This window comes from Leucopleurus acutus (genome assembly GCF_964270905.1).
Source record: "Leucopleurus acutus genome assembly, chromosome: 10".
Classification (NCBI taxonomy): Eukaryota; Metazoa; Chordata; class Mammalia; order Artiodactyla; family Delphinidae; genus Leucopleurus; species Leucopleurus acutus.
In genome coordinates, this window is record NC_139153.1 from 20,559,234 (window position 1) to 20,581,413 (window position 22,180).

Sequence of the window (22,180 nt, forward strand, 5' to 3'; positions counted from 1 at the left end):
GACATTTTAAAGACCATGATATGGGGAAGGGGATAGTTTACTTGAAGTGCTAATCTGAGACTGGTTGGTCCAAATTACATACCAATACTTACTGTAGAATAAGAAACTTCAATAAAAGGTTCAATTTCATGACTCCTATGGAACAACTCTGCCTGAGATTTATGGGGTAAGTAAGCATGGTCATTCCTGGATGATATGACAAATAATACTACCACATTTTATACTCTGAACCCTAGACCTAGATTAAGAATAGGGCACTATCTAATCCTCATACATACTTCACTAAATGCATGCTTATGTCATTTCAGAATCTCACCTGTCCTAAAACCATGTTAATTCTTTTATAATTCATACAAAAATATAAATGAGCACCTACTGACTGCAAGGGAATGCTGGGTTTTGATAAGAGCTTGTGTAATAGCATTTAGCCAGTATAATGTCAAACATATTATTGTGTCGTCTTTCACGAGGGATTTGCTACATTGCATGGTTCAGATCTGAGTATCTGCACTTCCTTCTAGAACCCTGCAAATCTCCACTCCTACCATTTGCAATATTTAAAGAAGAGGCAAAAAAGGAAAAAAAGAACAACAAAAAAACTATGAAGTAATTTCATGCTCAGTGATATAAAAAGTGTTTCATCTTTCACAGAAAGAGTTTTATGCTGGGACTTAGGTAAATTCCAATGTAAAGAAAAATTTGCAGTTTCCTCTATGCTCCAGCTTATTCAAATACAATTTTTCCAATACTGCTATCTGAGGCAATATATAAGAAATCTTTAAAATGCACAGTTAATTTAATTATTATCATTTGTACTTTATTAAGCAACCCCTTCCTAATAAGAAAATTTAACAAGAGGAAAATATGAAGAATTACTAAGATTGCAAAGATTTAAATCAGACAATTCACATATTTAAGACAGCCTGAACCTCTTAAGTACTGTCATTTGGAGGCTGACGACAATGTAAACGAACACTTTTAAACAAGATCAGGCAACATAATTTTGATCTTTGTATGTTCATCGAATCAGAGAGAAACTAATACACTTCAGGAAAACAGAAAAAATTTTAAATCCTGGTAGTAATGTGATTTTAATAAAAGGCTCTCCCATGTAAAGGCTCACCCATTTCTTAAAATGGGTGCTGTCCATTCAGTAACAGCACCCATTTTAAGAAAGGGTTAAAATCCTCTAGCAGCATAAAGACTGTCATTGTTTATCTTGTAAAATCATCTTCAGAGCAGCAAGATAATGCTTAGTTTTACAAGATCCATGCCTCAGTGGTGGGTGTTTATAACCAAGTAACAGATCTAGGGCAAGAAACCTACATAGTCAAACTAAATATCTAAGAAATCTGATGCAAAAAAAGGGGAGTTTGCTCACATCAGTTTGAAGCTTTGTATCTTAGAAATCAGATGGCTCTACAGTACTGTAAAAGTACTGTGAGCCACCACAAAGTTGTCTTCAAATGGATTCAATTGAATCCGGCATTTATATACAGTCACTCTGCTTTCATTATCTCTTACCTCATGTTCTCACTTTGTTTGTGACTTTATTTGTAAAACTGAGCTCCATTCATGCTTGGAAATAAACATTTTAGGCACTCCCAAAAGAAAGAACTCCAACTAAAGAAATACTTCAAAATATTTGAAATGATAGGGCATAAATTTTTCCCTGATTTCCAATGATATGAGATTACAAATATAATAATGTTCTTTCTCCAAAACTGTTTTAAAACAAAACAAAACAAACAAACAAACACAAAAAAATATAACACGTATACCTCTTGGGAGAAAAGGCTGAGAGTGTTGCCTTTAGCAGACAAGTAGAAGGGAAAATTCTGTCTGAATAAACTTTTCAAAACTTGCTTCTTTGCATGTTATAAGTTTTGTCTATACTGGTTGAACACAAAGAGGTTAATAATCTTGCACAGGACAACAGTGCTAGCAATTCAGTAACTGAATAAATATTCCCAATAGAAGGACCCATTTTCTATCAGAAATAACAGAACATGTAAAAGTAATATTCATTAGGGAAAACACAATTTTTTGTGTACATCTGAAGGGACAAAGGGTAAGTCAATTGAGGACCAAATATGGAGCTGAGAGATGACCGAATGTAGAAGCTGTGGTCTTGTCTCTTTACACTGACCAGTGACGATGGGGCAACAGGGACCATCGATATTCAGAATTCTGAATGGCTCCAAGTTTTTTGAAATTTTTTGAAATTACAGAATATGTAGTCACTGACAACTAATCTTAATTTTTAATGTGAAACTCTATGATCAAAGTTTTCACACTCCAAGAAGACGGAAAATATTATTACATTATCTTCTCAACAAATTAATATTCTGAAAGCTGTCAGGGTACGAAAAAAGTAATGTAGTCCTATATTTTCCAATACTGTCTGAATTATTCAGGTAAAGAATACAGAAGAATATTTTGCACGTAAAGAGAAACTTAATGTCAAATGTGGTAAAACATAAAACTCGTTACAAATTATACTTTTATAAAAATGTGCCCCCTGCACTCTTTGTCTGTGCCCATGTATTATTCACATTTAACTTTTGCTTGCCTCAGACTACAGATTCTGGCATTGGAGGCTCTGGGTTCCAACCTTAGCTCCACTATTCACTGGCTTGCTAACCGCAGCCAAGGTATTTGTTCTCTGAGCACAGCTCTACCTCTGTAAAAATGGAAATTACAGTCTACATAAGAGTTCATGAAAAAAGATCAATAAATTCAGTTGCTATGTTATCTTTTTATTATCATTACTACTACTACTCCTCTAATTATTAATCCCAAAATTCTCATTAAAATACTTTTCTAAAAACAACAGATGGAATATTTTTAACGTGGAGAAGAGCAGTTATTTGAATGATTTTAATCTGTGCCACAGCTTTGTGAGGTCCTACCTTTGTGATTTAAAAAATATCATGATTTCTAAGTGAACATTTGGTTTCCTATCTGTAAGAAGGGGATATGAATGTTTGCCTCTGGGTTTTCAGCGAATTAAATATGATTCTGTATGGAAACCATCAAACACCCTGCAAAGCCTAGTAACTGTGAGGAAAGTAAGCAACTACAACTTTTGAAAGAAAAGATATTACCATTAAAGGTCTATAAATATTGTGGCAATGAAACAATTTTTAAGATTTATGTGGGTTTTATCTGTCAGCTTCTCTCGACACACTGTGGTATTAAACGTATTACATTAAGTAGTTGAAATCAGACTGAATACAATTCATTCTGGTCCACTTGCTGAAACATGCCAATCCAATGTTTTCCAATTTTCTCACCTAATATTTCTCTTGTCCTTTGGGGTCATGGGGTAATTTGTGCAGGGAAAATACTCTAACCACTGTAAAACTGATCAAAGTGTGACTACGAATACTGCCTTAGGACAAATGATTTGAACCCTTCCTTATCAAAACATCTGCAAATATTCTCGTATATGTACGAGTCAATGAGGGAACATATGCTGAATGAATTCCCTTCTCCCTCAGAACACCTGATACACACCTGACACATATAATCGAATTCCAGAAAAACTGACAAACGATGGGAATTTTTAGGAATTAATAAATCATCTAATAAGACAATACTCAAATCTTAGAAAGCCAGAAAACATTTTGCATAGTCTTAACTATAAATCCATTTTGCAATTTTCAGTCAATATTCTGGTTCCTAAAATATTACTGTACATAAATATTGCTTTTGCACCTTTTCCAGAATTATGTATGGTGGTCTATAAACCTCCCCGTAATGTAGGCCACCAAAGGTCATTTACATGCAGTTTTAAATAATCTCAGCTTGATTTCTGTCATGTATTGGCATAGTTCATGTTTTTTTGACGTGTTTTTTTTTTTAAAAGAAGATCTACATCTTATTTTGCTAACTGGAACCTTAAGTAAAAACAGGTAAAACATTTGCTTTGACTGTAATGAATAATATGTTTCTTTCTTTGCGTGTTGTGTGTGCACATGCACATGTGTGCAGTACATATCTCTTATTGAAATTAAGCTTTAAAATTACAATGTAATGAAAAATGGGATGATTGGTTGACTTTTGTCATCTTTTTGTTCTAATTGATTGTCATAAGCTAAGTCATTGCTTGATGCTTTGCCCATACATTTTAATGACTACAAATGAGTAGACTGGTCCCGGCCCATTTCACGTGTATGTGTCATTTAAGTGGAGTTGCGGTAAAGAAACATAGAGCAAAAAAGTGACAATTTCCTTCTGAAAATCTACATGTGACGATATGCCTGATAACGTAACTGTCAAAATAGCAAATAGGAAAAAATATTCTAAAATCCAAATGGAATATATTCCAGAAGGTTGGATAATATGGTCCATGTATCTACTACATACACTGAGGGCTCCTGATCTATTTAAAGATCCAATCTCCATCTTCACATTCTGTGTAACCTAACCTTAATGCTCACAATTCTAGGTTTTCAGCTCCGTGGTTTTACTTTCATCGATTTATTACTGTTTCTATTTTTCTACATCAAGTTTCTTATTCAATTATAAATAAAAGTATATGTTGATGGTGGTATTCTAAACATATTACTTTGAATAATAGGAGTGTTTATTTCCTTTCAACTCTAAATGACATACTTGGTACTAGTTAAACGTTCTCTGACAATATAACAAAATATAAATCACCTGGTGGAACCCACATCCTAAAATATAACCCAGTCAATACTCACATGAACTCATGGAAAATTCTTTTCTGCACTGTTTGAGAGTGTATGCTTGATGTTTTACTATTGTTTATTTTTCAATAACTAATCACCCTTCTCGGTCTTCCAAAAGTTCCTGGTATTTCACTAGTTTACACATCGATTGAATACCTTTCCCAGCATTGCTTTTGGCTCTAGGCCAACAGCTGTGATAATCAGCTATAAGATTTATTCCAGGAGGGAAGTGTTATAAACAGAAGGATTCATAAGGCAGCATGCTAAAAATGAATACTAATGCTTTCGATGAGATGCTTGAAAACTTTTTGTGCCTTCAATGGGCGCTAATGTCAGTCTTTACGCTCTTGAACTCCATGTGAGCTTTGATTTTGCGGAAAAATGGCATGTTCACTAGATTTGGTGATTTGATATTTGCATTAATCATTATGAGCCGGTTTAGCAAATTGAAATGATTTAATTTCACAAAGGCAAATATAGAAAAATCACAGAGAATAAGTTAAAAGCCCCACCTTTATGGAAATTAAGGGATTAACTGCTATGCATGATCTGACACATTTACTGCAACAGGATATATCAGTATACTGGTTGATGGGTGGAGTCAAAGTATAAAGGAAGCCAAAACAATTCAAAGGGAAACAGTTGGCAGGTAAATGCACTGAGCTAGAAATTAATAATAAGGAGAAATGAGGTGAGTGGAAAACAGGACACACAATCAGTTCTTAAAGACAAGACACAGAAATAAAGAAAAGTAACTCAGAGTTTATCGGCTGAGAAGAAAAGGTTGCGGAATATTAATCTTAAGTGGGGCAAAAGAAAATAGATGCCACTGAAACATCGGAAAGGTATAGAAATAGAATTCAATTAAGGTAATTTACGGCTACATAAAGACAGGTGGGGAAATTTGGGGGGCTGCAGAAGAATTAAGGAAGAAGTCTAGAAAGCACAGTGTCCAAACTACAAGACTAAAATGCTTTCCACTGTATTCATCCCTTTGGTGGGCTCTACGGGTACCCTAAGGTCATTCAGAGTTCACCAAAACTTCCCCAGGAAACATCCTCAGATTTCCCAAACATGTGTTGAAAAGCTCTCTTAATTTTTCCTTTTCAGTATGTATCACCACTTGCAATTATTTACCTGTGTCATGACATAATTTTCTCTCCCACAGGAATATAAACAACAGAAATTCTGGTAGGGCAACCTCACCATTAGAGCACAGAGTTTACTGCAGCACCTGGAGGACAGCAGGCATTCAGAAACAATTTTTGAATGAAAAAAATAAACAAATGAATGACTACACGGTTGAGTGCAAGGGTTAGCTTCCCCATGTTCAGTAATCCTGCCTGAAATTAGGAGTTAGAGTAACAGGAAGAGAAAGGAAGGGTTAGGCACAAAGACAAAGAAGGATTCTTAGGAAGGGCTGGCCGACAGTTGGGAAGGAGGCAAAAGAAAAGACCTGGGGAGATAGAGCTTTAGAGGTTGAAAAGAATAAAGGTAGACAGTGAAGGAGATGTGGAATAGAGGAGATAAACAGAAATTATAGTTGAAATGTAATTCCGTACCAAAAGAGGCATCTAACAAAATATGTTGCAACGCTTACATGTCTTGAATATTAAAATCTCAAATATTGTAAACATTGAAATTATAAATAGGAAAATCATAAATTCTTATACTTTTGGCTTTTCTCCAGTTCTTTTTTTCAAGCAAACTTCAAATGGAAGGATGACAATAGTTCTCATTTACTGAGTGCATATTATGTGCCAGCTACTGTGAGATTCTTGCGTGTGTCTTGTTAATCCTCATGATGACCATAGGTGGGAATTTCCATTGTTATCTATGTATTCTGGCTTCACTAGCTCATTTCTCTCTCACTCTAGGACTATCCACAGCCCGTATCCCAAACCCTACTCCCGGGAAATTCTTTTTTAAGAAGTCTGCGTGTGTCCTGAGTGTTGCCAGCTCTTTACAGAACTTGTTTGACCTGATCACAGACCATAGAGTGAGCATGTGAAGGTCAGATTTAGAATGGCATTGCTGACACACTACCACGCTAAGGATATCTCTGGTGTCTTTCTCTGCAGAATGATTCCTAAGAGAAAGCAACTTATTAAGCGCATAGCTGTGCCAGCCAGGTGCATCCGCAACTGCAGCCCACAGCTGCTAAAAGCAGAAGCAGTGGCATGAAATGGGTGTGTTTGATGACTTCCTTTCTGCCTATCCAGTTAAGCCGCTCCCCTGTCTCTGCAGAGCACCGCAAGAGAACATCCCATAAGAAGGGGGGTAAAAACAAAAATTTTCACCTAACTCTGAGAATATAAGAGATTTCCTCAGTTGTAGGGCATGGGGAACAAAGATGCTGAGGTGACAGAATAAGGGTCATATTGAAAGGTACAGTGAAAGGGCCCTTCATTCAGAAGTACAGTTAATATCCAGCCACCCAGCCTTCATCTGAACAAGCAATGCCCTGGAATCAACTGAGAGCTAATTCGGTGCCCTCCAAATCATGCAGTTGCCATTCAACTGAACATCATTTATGCCAGCTCAAAAGAGCCATGTTACTCACGGAAATCTCATTTTTTCATATGAAACACTGGAAGAGATTTAACAAGAATATAAAGGATCTGGGCTTCCCTATTGGCTCAGTGGTTGAGAGTCCGCCGGCCGATGCAGGGGATGTGGGTTTGTGCCCCGGTACGGGAAGATCCCACATGCCGCGGAGCGGCTGGGCCCGTGAGCCATGGCCACTGAGCCTGCGCGTCCGGAGCCTGTGCTCCACAACGGGAGAGGCCACAGCAGTGAGAGGCTCGCGTACCGCAAAAAAAATAAATAAATAAAGGATCTGAATGAGTTATATGTATCAAATATGAATACTACAAAGTGATTGAATATATATTTACATACATACATATATGTATGTAAATATATATTTAAATATACAGTACTTAATGTTATAAGTACATACATACATACATATATGTGTGTAAATATATATATTTATATATACAGTACTTAATATTATAAGTACTGTATATATATTGTACTTGAATTAGAGACAGCCTAGAAGAAAAGCCTTAAAATTATAAAAATGCCCATTTCTTCGTTTTAAGTCTAATACAAATATAATCAAATGTATAATGGAAACTGGAGAAGGTGACAGAACAATTCTAAACTTCAGTAACTCTTCACACTCAGCTTTCTTTCCTCCTGCCTCTTTCACAATCTTCACACACATACGGCAGCTAAAATGGACTTCTCAGTGTTTCCTGAATAAATGCTGTCCCCTTTCTTCCTGGTGGGTAGTCAACTTGAACTCATTCCTCCAGACCTCTTTCAAGTTATCAGTGGCACAGCCCAGCATTGAGAACAAGGGCTCCAGGAAACAGGTACCGGGGCTTTATGGTTTCTTCCAGGTGTTGTGAAGTTGGACAATTAACTCACCTTCTCTAAGCCTCCTTAAGCCCAATTCTAAGACTGAGAACACATCTGCACCATCTACATCCGGAGAGTAGAAAAAAGAAAGCCTAGGAAAGTGCTTTGTAGTGTCCACTGGATACATCCAATCACGATACCTGTCCTTCTCAACTCTCTTTGGAAAGGAAAGGCTGCTAGGGAGACGATTCAATCCCACTTCTCAGTAAACTGAACTGAAAGGACTGAAAAAATTTCCCTGGTGGAAATAAAAAGAGTAAAGGGAGAAGAGAATCTGGAGACAGGCAAACTACACTAATAGAGGATCACCAAAACAAAGTGCTTGTACAGCGTGATGTCAAATAATATTGATGGGTGAGACTGTTCAGACCCAACCTTCTGCAGAAAACAACTGAAAATACTGAAAAAACAATTTTAACACCTTCTTTGGCACTTGAATTTGCTAATAAGGTAGTAAGGAATTATCACAACAGCAACTGAATGGAAGTGGGAACCAGATAGACAGTGGACCCTCAGAGAACTTGTATAGCCAAGAGAACCTGAGCTGTGATTTTGGAGATTTCACTGGATCCAGAGAATTCAAAGCTGGGTCTCCCCAAAATACAAAGTCTAGGAAGACAGCTTCCCTTCTTACCACTGAGACCCAGCAGGGCTTCACCCTCTAGGTAAGCACAAATCCAAGGGAGACTCACCACATCCCTTCCAAACCCAAAGGCCTTACAGGAAATTGTCCTGTTGCTGAGCAGAGCAGGGACAGAAAAACATCTCAGAGAAATGACAACCATGAGCCTGTTGCTACAGGGATATGCAAGAACAAGTGAGAACACCTGGCTGGTCCAAAAATCTTCTTGCCCCCAAATCCTCAGGCCTTGAACTGTTCTGTATTATTATTGTTGTTATTATTATTGCAAAACACATAGAACATAAAAATTTACTACTATAACCATTTTAAAGTGTACAATTAATGGCATTAAGTATATTCACAATACTATGCAACTATTACCACTAGTCCCAAAACATTTTCATCACCCCAAATGGAAACCCCATACCCGTTCATTGAATTGCAAAGGTTCAGATACTGGAATTATCAAGGGCAGATTATAAAACAATGCATTAGGGGCTCCCCTGGTGGCGCAGTGGTTGAGAGTCCGCCTGCCGATGCAGGGGACACGGGTTTGTGCCCCGGTCTGGGAGGATCCCACATGCCGTGGAGCGGCTGGGCCCGTGAGCCATGGCCGTTGAGCCTGGGCGTCCGGAGCCTGTGCTCCGCAGAGGGAGGGGCCACGACAGTGAGAGGCCGCGTACCGCAAAAACACAAAAAACAATGAATTAATTTTTTGTTTAAATTGAAACTTTATGCAACGAGTTGGATTAACAAAAAGTACTCAATAAATAATAAGATAGTTGGAAAGTAGATAAGGAAAAAATTAGGAAATCTGCATGAAAATGCATAAAGTTGGGCACACCAAAAAGTAGATAATATCAGGTACCTGAATAATCATTCTATGTCTTGGAGAATATATTTATTATTTTTAATTCCCCGAGATCCTACATCTGATCTTTCTCAAAATATTATTACTCCTTAATATTATATTGTGCTTGATATTGAGCTCCTGACCAATTATAACATTGTTCTTAGGTGAAAATATTAGCTACTTTATGATATTCAGCATTTCAAACATATTCCTGCAATGTGTTAGGATAAAAGACAGACATTGTTGTATAGTTCATTCTGTAAGCTCTAAGATCCATGGAAGGACTTGGAAATGGAGTAAAATCTACTACGTCGGGCCAAAAAGCAGGTGTAAAATATTAAAATCTAGGAAGTCAGGTAGCTATTAAAGCTTACTTTTATTTGTAAAATTAAACATGGGCACAAAAACAGGTGAATAAAATTTAACAGGCAAGCAAATAATAAAATTCAGGGTATTTTAAAAATTATGACAAATACCTTGAGGTGTTTTATTTGACTAAATTTTTAAGAATTCTTTCCAAATGTGATCCCTAACCTCTTCCTGATAAGTGTATGCACAAGGCCAAATCAACTGAAAGAAAAATGAAAACTTAACCCATCACTAGATTGCCTTGTCTCCAGAATGCTACGTATCCAGGTGATCCGTGTCAGCATAGCTTGTATCCTGTTATATAGCCACCCACAATGGAAAACGAGGTAAGCATGAAAGATTGCAAGGAAAAAATATAATTTTTATCATCAAATTAATATAGCAAGATATTCCATAATATGATATACACTTAGGCAAAACTGGTTCTATTCGACTCCCGCCTACTTAAAGAAAGAAATATCGATTTCTTATCTCACGTGACCAAAAACTATACAAAACTTTACGTTCAAAACTGAAGATGCATAACAGAAATTAAACAAAAATATCTGAACACAGGCAGTCCTCGCTTTGCATGGCATTGGGTTAACTGAAACTCACACACTGAGTCCTCTCTAAATCCAGCACTGCCTGTATTCCACACAGCTATTTTGCACAAATATAAGCATACGCCAAGGAGCAAAATGTAATAGTCTCACTATGTGGGTGAGATATGGAACTCTCTGAGCTATTTAAATTGTTCTCTGTTTTCCCAAATACCATTCTGTTTTTGTAAAATACGGAGGGAGGAAAGGAATTTCATTTGCACACAGTTACGATGATTAATAAAAAAAAATGCTGTTTTTATCTGAAAATATTATTCTGGGGTCTATTTAATGTGGCTGAACAGACACAGATTACCATATATAACCTTAAGTGAAACTGAAAATACTCATTCCCGCGAGCTTTATTTTATACTATGAATTCAGTTAAGTATCTCCTATTCTGAAAGGCTCTCTTTTAAAAGGGACTCTACAAGCACAAACAGATGGATTAATTACATTAAAAACTGACATGTTAAGTATAAAGTTAAAGAAGCCAAACTTATGCAAATAGAAAATTTATCATTTAATACCCAATTGAATCTAAATGAATTCTTTTTTTTACTGTCATCAGGTTTCAAAACATTTCAGGCACGGGATAAGAGGCAATTTATCTGGCATCACAGAAATCTGAGAAAATAATGTGCCCTTCCTTTTAGATTCTGAGCAGAATCAACTCCTATGTATAGACTAATAAAAATTAAAAAAAAAAAACTTTAGGATAGAGACTCATTTTAGAGGGCAGGTCAACGTAAGGAAAATACAGACCATTCATTTCCCCAAATCAGCATTTTCTTTTCCAAACCTCATTGTCCTTATCTCATATTGCTGGAAAAATAGCAATTACAGAGTAACAGAAGGTTTGCTTTTCTCCAGAGCACTTTCATGGGCAGAGTCACCAATTAAAAGTATTGCCAGATTTCAAACGATATCATAAAAGACAAGTAATTTTTTCTTTCTCATTTTTATAAATCACAAGGAAGGAACATAACTATCTACTATAAGCCATAAATTTATTAAATTTCTCTACTTATAACTCACTTATTTGCAAAACGGTAACTGTTAACTACCCCCACCACATACGCAGTGCAGTGGTTAAGAACACAGACTCTGAAGCCAGACTGCCTCAGCTCACATCCCACTTCTGTGATTATCAGCTATACAACCTTGGGCAAGGTTACTGAACTTTGCCTCAGTTTTTTTCATCAGTAAAATGGAATAATAATAGTTAATATCTACCCTATATGGTTAAGAGGATTAAGTGAGTTAATCATAAAAAGCACAGAGATGAACATAATAAACACCCAATAAACATTGCAAAAAGAAAAAGAGAACAATCACAGACATCTGGGTGATGACAAAACTATGGTAAATGGATAGATTTCCAACTTGACGTAATTGTTTAGAATCTTCCCGTTTATTTACCATTCTATTTCTAATCCTCCTCTTCCAAAGTGTCCTATTTGGGTAACAATAGGGTAGGGCCCATATTTTATCTTATCTTCAAAACTCTGCCAACTTTTCTCAGTCACAACAGGAGGAGAGCATGAGAGGAGAGGCAGGCACACATCACAATCTGCAGGGCGTAGCGTGAGTTGGCAGATGAGTTATCTGAAAAGGTTAGATGGTCATTTTAACTCAGAGACTAGTTCTCATACACTGACCCAAAGACATAATTTGTTCCTTACAGAACAGCAGCACCCACAGTTTAGCAGCTGTCAAGGAAAACGGAGCTGTTTTAAAGCCAAGTCTAGAGTTGGAAGTTTTATAAAAAACCAATTAAAACAAGACTTGGAAAATTATTTAAACAAATTTGTCAATAATGATCTCATATTTGCATGTGCAAATCTGAAAACTCCCTTATGAACATACCAAATGTGAAGACTTCTTTTATTTGCAGTAATAACTTAATAATGCCTGCTATTTAAGATATGGTAGCATCGTGATAAACCCTCTGTATGGATTATGTCATTTAATTCATATAGCTCTGTAGGGCAGTAACTATTAAACCTTATGACATGAAGATTTCAAGTTACTCATCAAGTGGCCATAGTCCAGATCTGAAATTAGAGTCTTCTGACTTAAGAGTCCATGCTCTGAAGCCCTGTTCCATAGTCACAAATTTTTGTAAATTATTTGCTTGATCAGATTCCTCTTCCTGTAGAAATTATCATGGTGCCCTTTCTCACCTTACTCAGACAGTAGAGAATTCAGCTTTTCTGGCAAGAGGTACCTCCACCTGAAGAATTTCCAGGGGACATCTCTGCACTACCTGGAACCTAAATTCCAGAGAACTGGGTTTATTGTTACTCTAATTTTATTCCTTAGATGTCAACCCTGTTTCGGACATAAAAGAGCACGAACTTTTGAAGCAATTTTCAAGGACTTCCGATCTTTTTCCCTTGTTAGAACTTTCAAGTACTGAGATTTGAATTATATGCCAAATTCTCAAATCAGATGTAAAAACTCTGAAAGACTTAAACAGCTTTCAAGATCAAGTTGAGAGGCTAGATATATCTAAAGGGGAAATGAAATGGATTCAATTTTCATGTTAAAATTCAAGTTATTTAAACTTAGCTGAGGTGGTTAGTCGCAAGGTTTGTGTGTGGAAAACAGACAAAAATATTCAGTCCATTTTAACAGCGAGAATATACGGACTAGATGGAAAATTTAACGTGTGCATCTTTCTCCTGGTTTTCTTCTTTGTTATTAATATTTCAAGCAACAGCTCCATGCTGCCAAGTCATCACACTACACGGAATTTAGAACTCTTAAAATGGGCACATGCTTTCGACAGAAAGATTCCCTTACCATAGTATCAGTAATTTCAGGCACCTTATTTGAATGTCAGTGGAAATTTAGGTTGCCCCTACAATATAACAACTTCCAAAAGTAGAAATGTGGTTCTAATATAAATGCTTGCAAATATTACTGTCGTCCTCTCTTGGGCTATATTTATTTCTGAAAAATGAAAATGATAGCTTTATTTTAGCAAGAGCAAGTATGGAAATCCTTAATTTAAAAGACACTGGTATACCTCACACCAGTCAGAATGGCCATCATCAAAAAATCTAGAAACAAGAAATGCTGGAGAGGGTGTGGAGAAAAGGCAACCCTCTTACACTGTTGGTGGGAATGTAAATTGATACAGCCACTATGGAGAACAGTATGGAGGTTCCTTAAAAAACTAAAAATGGAACTACCATACGACCTAGCAGTCCCACTACTGGGCATAAACCCTGAGAAAACCATAATTCAAAAAGGTACCCCAATGTTCATTGCTGCGTTATTTACAATAGCCAGGTCATGGAAGCAACCTAAATGCCCATCGACGGACGAATGGATAAAGAAGATGTGGCACATATATACAATGGAATATTACTCAGCCATAAAAAGAAACGAAATTGAGTTGTTTGTAGTGAGGTGGATGGACCAAGAGACTGTCATACAGAGTGAAGTAAGTCAGAAAGAGAAAAACAAATACTGTATGCTAACACATACATTTGGAATCTAAAAAAAAAAAAAAAAAGGTTCTGAAGAACCTAGGGGCAGGACAGGAATAAAGAGGCAGACGGAGAGAATGGACCTGAGGACACAGGGAGGGGGAAGGGTAAGCTGGGACGAAGTGAGAGAGTGGCATGGACTTATATACACTACCAAATGTAAAAGAGATAGCTAGTGGGAAGCAGCCACATAGCACAGGGAGATCAGCTCAGTGCTTTATGACCACCTAGAGGGGTGGGATAGGGAGGGTGGGAGGGAGATGCAAGAAGGAGGGGATATTGGGGTATATGTATATGTATAGCTGATTCACTTTGTTATAAAGCAGAAACTAACACACCAATGTAAAGCAATTATACTCCAATAAAGATGTTAAAAAATAATAAACAAAATAAGACATCGGTAACTCTTGTGTAATTGTTTCAGCATTGAATTTAACACTGAACTTTCCTTGTGAACTCATATATTCAAGAGTAGGACTCTCCGTGAAAGTTTTTAAAGATTAACCATATTGACCCCACTTATCTAGTAAGGTATGGAGAATTTATGGTAGGTATAGGAAGCGGTGCTGTAGGTACACATGTGGCTCAGAAGAAAGGGCAGCCATGGGATGAAGGGAGAAATTCAGGAACTAAATGCAGAAAGTGTTTGTTGCTGAGGAAGAGGAGAGAGGTATAACAGGGATTTTTCTCTGAGCATCTGCTGTATAGCTTGGCCCAGACAGACGCTCAATACCAATTGTAAAACTGGCAAAGGAGTAAACAGTCATAGGAAGGAGGATAGTTTTGTCTTCTGATGAGTCTAGGAAGTTGTATTCTGCTGCAGAGTAAGACATCTTTTGAAATGGGCGATACTTTTAAAAATGATTCACTATTTTAAATAATCATGTCCTTTCATGAATAAAGCAAAGCCTTTTCATAGTAGGAAATGTAGAAATATACATATAAGAAGAAATAAAAAATATAAAAACTGCTTAAAAAACTACCTTCAGAGATAACTAGTGTTAAGAGTTCCATGCACCCTCTGAAATGTCTGTGTGCATGTGTGTATATGTTTGTATGCTCACATGTTTATATAAAGCATGAATGGAAACAGAAATACGCATAATATTTTGTAATCTACCTTCTGCATATGTTGGGAACATACTCCTCAGTGATAATAATTTTTTTTCTTCTAAAATTAATGTCTATTTGTAGGGCAAACAAGAAGAATTCGAATTCTACACTTAATACTGGACCACCTTTCTTCTAGACCAAAAAAGTGCCTGGAAATGTTGAAAAGGCATAAACTTTAAAGGGAAGAAATCTTGTTATATTGGATTTACTACAATCTAAAGAAATGAATGCTGGGCAAAACCAGAAATATATTATTCACACGTTGGATACTGACAAAACTCCAGAGAAAAGGGTAAGATGTGCTACTGAATCTAAAAAGGAATATGCCTTATATTAGTTCTTATCCACAGATTTATCTAATAAGCATTCTTTCCTTTAATATTTAGGAGACAGTAAAAGTACAAATAGAAGTCAGATGGCCTGAGTTTGAATTCTGAGTCCTAAGCCTCAGTGTGCTCCTCTGTAAGATGGGTATGATTAACAGGTTGTTGTGAGACCAAATGAAATACAGGGCTTGGAACAGTGCCTGATGCAATATTCCATGGAATATATTCCCCATATATTCCACATATTCCATATATTCCATAAGTTAGGCTGTTATTGTTATTGTTTGCTTAGACTCCAGTAACTGACTACTGTCATTTGATTACTTGGAACTCCCCAACAAAATTTTCCAAACAGAATTACCTTCCTTAAGGAGAGGAATGACAACTTGGTAGCCGCCTATCATAGCTGACTTATAATGGGGTACAAAGACAAACAAGCAAAACAAATCAGACAAAGAAAAGTTCTCCTTGGACCCTACTCATCCTGCAGGCTTTCATTCATCCTATGAGCTACCTGATAAAATCCTTTCATTAAATTTTAAAACTTAAGTTAGCCAGTGCTGTTTTCTGTTGTTAGCAATTAAAGATTACTTATTGTTATATTGACTCGGACGCTCCCAGGGCCAGAAGAGATGGTAGTGTTCACTGGGGACAAATGTTTAGAGGGAGGTTATTTTGCTAGTTGGTCAGTTCATAGGGAATCTTTCCATGTAATGACAGTGTTTCCTTCAATATATGACCTCAATGGTGGGAATGTGAAAACTGAAAACTCATGTAAGACACAATTGCAATTAGGACCACAGATTTTGGACTGGATACCTGGGTTCCAGGTATCAAGTATTCTGCAGCAAATCATGGAAATTCTCAGCACTCTATTTCTTTACCTATAAAATTGGGAAAATAATCATTCTAAACTCAGGGTACTGTAAGTGTATTATGTGCTCAGTATACTTCCAGGGTTGCCAAAACCAAGAGGGTTGCCAGAAACAAGAATTCAATAAGTTCTAGTAATAACAATTTTAATAATGGTTAATAGCAAGAAGAACGCCCTAGAACCAGCTCTGTGTCAAGTCGGTTCTGTAAAGAACAATGTTAGTGAAGTCCAGTAAGGGCCCTTAGTAAGTGGGCTTACTGCTAAACCCAACACTAATCTGAATCCTCTGCTTTACCAATGCACTTTAACGGATGCTTAGTTCTGGAGGAAACAAAATGAAATATAGTAGCCATTAAATTAAATGTGAGTGATTGACTTTTCCTATTAAAGGGCACAGATTATATCACTGGATTAAAAGAACCCTAGCTATACACTATTTCTCATTTAAAATAAAAAATGTTAAAAAGTAAAGGATGGGGCTTCCCTGGTGGCACAGTGGTTGAGAGTCTGCCTGCCAATGCAGGGGACACGGGTTCGTGCCCTGGTCTGGGAAGATCCCACATGCCATGGAGCGGCTGGGCCCGTAAGCCATGGCCGCTGAGCCTGCGCGTCCAGAGCCTGTGCTCTGCAATGGGAGAGGTCTGCGTACCGCAAAAAAAAAAAAAAAAGTAAAGGATGTGCAAAGAGTACCAGTGAATACATACGAAGGGAAAGTAAAAATAGTAGTAGTATGCATAGTAGACAACAGAATTAAGGAAGGAAAGCAGTAAGCAGGATAAAGAGGGTCATTAGGACATGTAAAGAGGGAAAATTTACAGATATAACTAACACATCTGAATCTCCAAACAAGCTAGCAACTAACACTTAAAGGAAAAAACATTAGCTATGCAAGATCTTAAAAAAAATAAAACTATAGTGAGAGTTTTCAATAGACTTGAAAGAATTAAACAGATCTACTAAATAAAAAAGTAAGTGGGTGGGCTTCCCTGGTGGCGCAGTGGTTGAGAGTCCGCCTGCCGATGCAGGGAACATGGGTTCGTGCCCCGGGCCGGGAAGATCCCACATGCCGCGGAGCTGCTGGACCCATGAGCCATGGCTGCTGAGCCTGCGCGTCCGGAGCCTGTGCTCCGCAATGGGAGAGGCCACAACAGTGAGAGGCCAGCGTACCGCAAAAAAAAAAAAAATTAAAAATAAAATAAAATAAAATCCAGCAGTGTATCCAAAAATAATACATGCGATCAAGCAAGTGACTTAGTATCAGCAAAGGCTATTAAATAGTCCCTCAATAAATTTAAGGAGAAAAAAGGAATTTATGATAACATTCATAGCCCATGAAAAGATATTTGTTAATTTCTAATGAAAAGTCTAAGTCAAGTAGGAATAGAAAGTTACTACTAAATTAAACAATACATATGTACCATGAAACAATACTAGTATTATCTGAAAACCATTTTACCTTCAAGTTTTACTATTTCATTTCTAACCCATCTCACTGTATTTCACCACTCCTTCCTCCCTTCCCCAAGCAAACATTTATTGTGTGCCTAGTATATTTCAGGTACTGTGCTGGGCTGCAATTCTAAGAAATTAAATATATAATCCAAAAAGAAATATGAAAAACAAGTAGCCAGTGAAAACCATACAGAGAAGGTGACAGATGAGGGAGCAAGTTAAAAAATACTAGCCAAGTTGAACTCAATTTCCCTCTTCCGAATTGGATAAGAATTGCAATTTAACTTTAAGCCTATCACAAGTTAAGAAGTGTTCTCCAAATAGGGTTCAAGATGTGTTAACAATTAAACGATTTCTATTTTTCTCATATATTATAACACTCTGAACCAAACCAAAAGCAATACCAGTAATAGCATATCACCAAAGAGAAGAGGATCATTTCTATAGCATTTCCATGTTCCCTGTGCTTCTCTGGGATTTTACAAAGTGCGCATTTAATGAGAGCACCCTGAAGTGACTGCAGGCAGGTGAAGCTGCTATTATGTGGCAGGGAGAGCTGACAGACAGCTTCAGGAGCGTTTAGTTAACAAATCATTACATAGTGTTTGTAAGACTTCCACCTGAACCCAAACAGAGCATGGAACTGTCTTGGAAAGAACAAAGCCATCAATTGTAAAACAAACCTTGGTAAAGGCAGCTAGGATCAGTAGGGAGGGGAAATAAAGCAATTTATTCAAATTGTATATTTGAACACTAAGAACTTCTTTTTCTCCTAAACGTAACTGAAATTTGGAATCCTTTAAAAATATGAACGATAGGTCTTCGCTTGCTTTTAAGGACAAGGAGTATATCTGTTAAGTTGAAGGAGAGTGAAAATGAAAATGGGCAAGAATATTAATAAACCACTTAACTAAGAAATTACCATGTGTACACGCTCTAACTTGTGTAAAGCATGTGGCAATCTCAGGTTTAGTTTTGTAACTGAAAAGAGAAAGGCAAAGTCTTAATGCCATCCCGTCATTGTGATTTCTTAACTTTTGCCCTACTGAAGACACTTCATCTTTTTTTTTTAATTGCATCAATTTATGTTTTTACAGTTTATAATTGGAGTATATTTGTTTTACAGTGTTGTTAGTTTCTGCTGTACAACAAAGTGAATCAACTATAATGTATACATGTATCCCCTCCCTCTTGAGCCTCCCTACCCACCTCCCCCCATCCCACCCCTCTAGGTCATCACAGAGCACCGAGCTGAGCTCCTTGCGCTATACAGCAGCTTCCCACTAGCTATCTATTTTACACATGGTAGTGTATATACAGAAGATGCTTCATCTTCTAATTGCCAAGGCCACACATAGGCAGGGAAGAGAGGGCAGGGCTGAGCCAAATGCAGAATAGAAAAAAAAAAAAAAGGTCAAAGCAGCAGAGGTAACTATTATTTTTCAAAGACTACTCGAAGCATTGAAATTCTGATACCTCATTCCTGTGACAAAAATTGTAATGAGAACAGGAAATGGTACCCCATGAATCCATTGTCCTGACAATGATTTAATGAGAATGGGAAATGGTGAGAGCATAACTAATTCTCATTATGATCCTAAAGTTGTCATCTTGTGGTTCTGCTCAGATGCTGCGAAATGAAGGATGTCGGACATCAGCTGGGAGAGTGTGAGGAAAAGCATGAAGATGGTGACACTGCGTGGCCTGAAGGTAATGGGAGAATGTGTTAGTGATGGAGGGGTACAGTGTGGGAGGGGCAGGAAGGGGATACAAAGCATGGGGTCTGTCTGATGAATGACAAACTAGGAATCCATTTAAAGTGGCATGGCTGCCAACTAGAAGGGAAAGACCAGCAGGTAAGGCAAGGGCTGTGATGGAAAACTGAGCTAGGAAGTAACCAAAAGATCGAATGAGATTTGCGCAAACAGGTGAAATCTGGCTCATTTGGACATTCTGTGTGTTATCTTCTCTTGGAGATATTCAAGTTTGTTGAGATGCAGTTGATTTTGTGGCTCTAAGGCGCTATTTCTTTTCCTCCCTCAGTAGATAAAGTTTTACATCCACATGTCTAATTTAAACTGTGCATTTTATAAGTGAAGCTATCAAACATACCCCATCCCAGCTCCAAAAGCTCTGAAAGAAAGTGGTCAGTGGGAGAAAGAACGTCATTCGCCTCGATTATGCTGGTAGAATCCAGCACGTGGTATATCAAGATTATGAAGAATTTAAATTCCACAGATGGCAGAAAGTAACTTCCTGTTAACAAATGAGTTTTAACCTATTTCTCTAAATAGCACAACTCAGGTTCTAGACAGTTCTGAGTGCCGAATTATTCCAGAACTTCTAGACTTTTTTGAGCATGCCAAGGCAATGTTCATCATCTGCTTACATTTCAGGAAAAAGGTTACCATACATGGGAGTGGGTGGAAATCAGCGGGAAAACTGAGAAATAAAACTTTTTAATTATGCATTTTCAAGTCTGACTTGCTGCTCAAAGTGCTAGCTAATCATTTAAAGTGGTTCCTTAAAATTCTCTCTGGGGACTTCCCTGGTGGTCCAGTGTGTAAGACTCTGAGCTTCCAATGCAGGGGGCCCGGGTTCGATCCTTGGTCAGGGAACTAGATCCCGCATGCATGCCACAACTAAGAGTCCGCATGCCGCAACTAAGAAGCCTGCGTGCAGCAACTAAAGATCACACATGCTGCAACGAAGATCCCACCTGACACAACTAAGAGCTGGCACAGCCAAAATAAATAAATATTAAAAAAAAATTTTTTAATAAGTAAAATAAAATTCCCTCTGTAACGCTGCCATAACATTTAGCACGCTTCTCACAGGTGACTCCTTCCAGCAACAGAGAAAATAGAGTCATGAAGGAGATCAAACGCTAAAAACCTCTTGGAAAAGAAATTGTTTTTTACTAAATACAATACCAAAGCAGCATAGTAATCACGATCCACACTCATTCTGTAAAATAACAATAATAATGGTAAAGGGTGGTGCCTTTCCGTTCAGTTTTCTCTTCGCACTTTTATTTAAATGCAATCATAAAGAGTGTATTTTTGAAGATGAAAAGCAACTTTCATAAAAATGAAAATGACTGTGATTCTCTCACCACTAGTCAAAAACCTTTCAGACTAAGATAAATGGCTCGAAGCCATTAGAAAAAAATTATTGCCAACTTATGTGTGCCTAAGCCCCCCTACTTTGCATTTTGATTCATATTTAAAATATTGATTCCATCAAATGGAGGAACAGTTAGTGTCAGCAAGAAGATGATGGAGAAAATGAAGTCAAAGGCGAACAATGTAAACAGTGGATTTATTTATTTACCCTTAGGTGAAGGCGCCATATTTCACTTCTATTGAACACTTACTCAATTTATTTTATTAAGTTAATCCTTCTAAAGTACTACTTCACACTCTGAGGCAATTTCAGATCAAACAGATCACTCCGTACTTGTTGAATTCATGGTGAACGATACATGAATTTATAATCCAGAATGATTCATAATTGAGTGAGCTACCTTATTTTACTCCCCTATTACAGGAGAGGTTCCCAATGAAAGACGATAATGTTCAAGGAAGAAATGTGAAAAATATTCTCAAAAGTTGAACTATATGATAATAATGTCTCGTGAAGATGAAATATTTAATGTCCATATTTAGGTTCTCCATCATGTATAATGTGGTCATGTAAGGGGTGTCTAATGCTGATGAGAATTTCACTTTGACCTGGCAAAAATGAAGTAAGCAAACTACAGTGTTTCATCCATTATGTCCATTTTCACAGTGAAGGATGGGTTCTATAACACTTTTTTTCCATCCAATGTCAAGGTCTTAAAAACAAATTTTGAAAGCATTTAAGAGGTTCTTTTAATGGCTGTATTTAGTAACAAATGACAGATACCTATTAATGCAAGTACATCTTATATAAAATATTTTAATATGGACTTTAGGTGATAGTATATTCTTATTAACATCACATGTAAATTGACACATCTGAGCAGCTCTTTTAGATGAAAGATCCATTTAGTCCCATCTTCAAATTATGGATTGATACAATATTCTACGCCATAATGGTTCCAAAAGTATTGTTAGCACTATGTATTATTCATGTTTTCAGGTACCATTGTTTCAGCTCATAATAGAGTATCTCACAATTGTGAGTGAAGCTTATAATGAACTGAAGACAACTACTTAACTGTTGTATTTTAATAGGTAACCTAGTTGGCCCTGAGGACATGTGGGCATGAGAACTGTATCAGTCCTTGGCACTGGGCTCAAATTTGAGAAAATAAAAAATTTCAGCTCTGAATGATCTAGTTCTATCACATAAGTGCAATGTATTTAAGGTGGTAT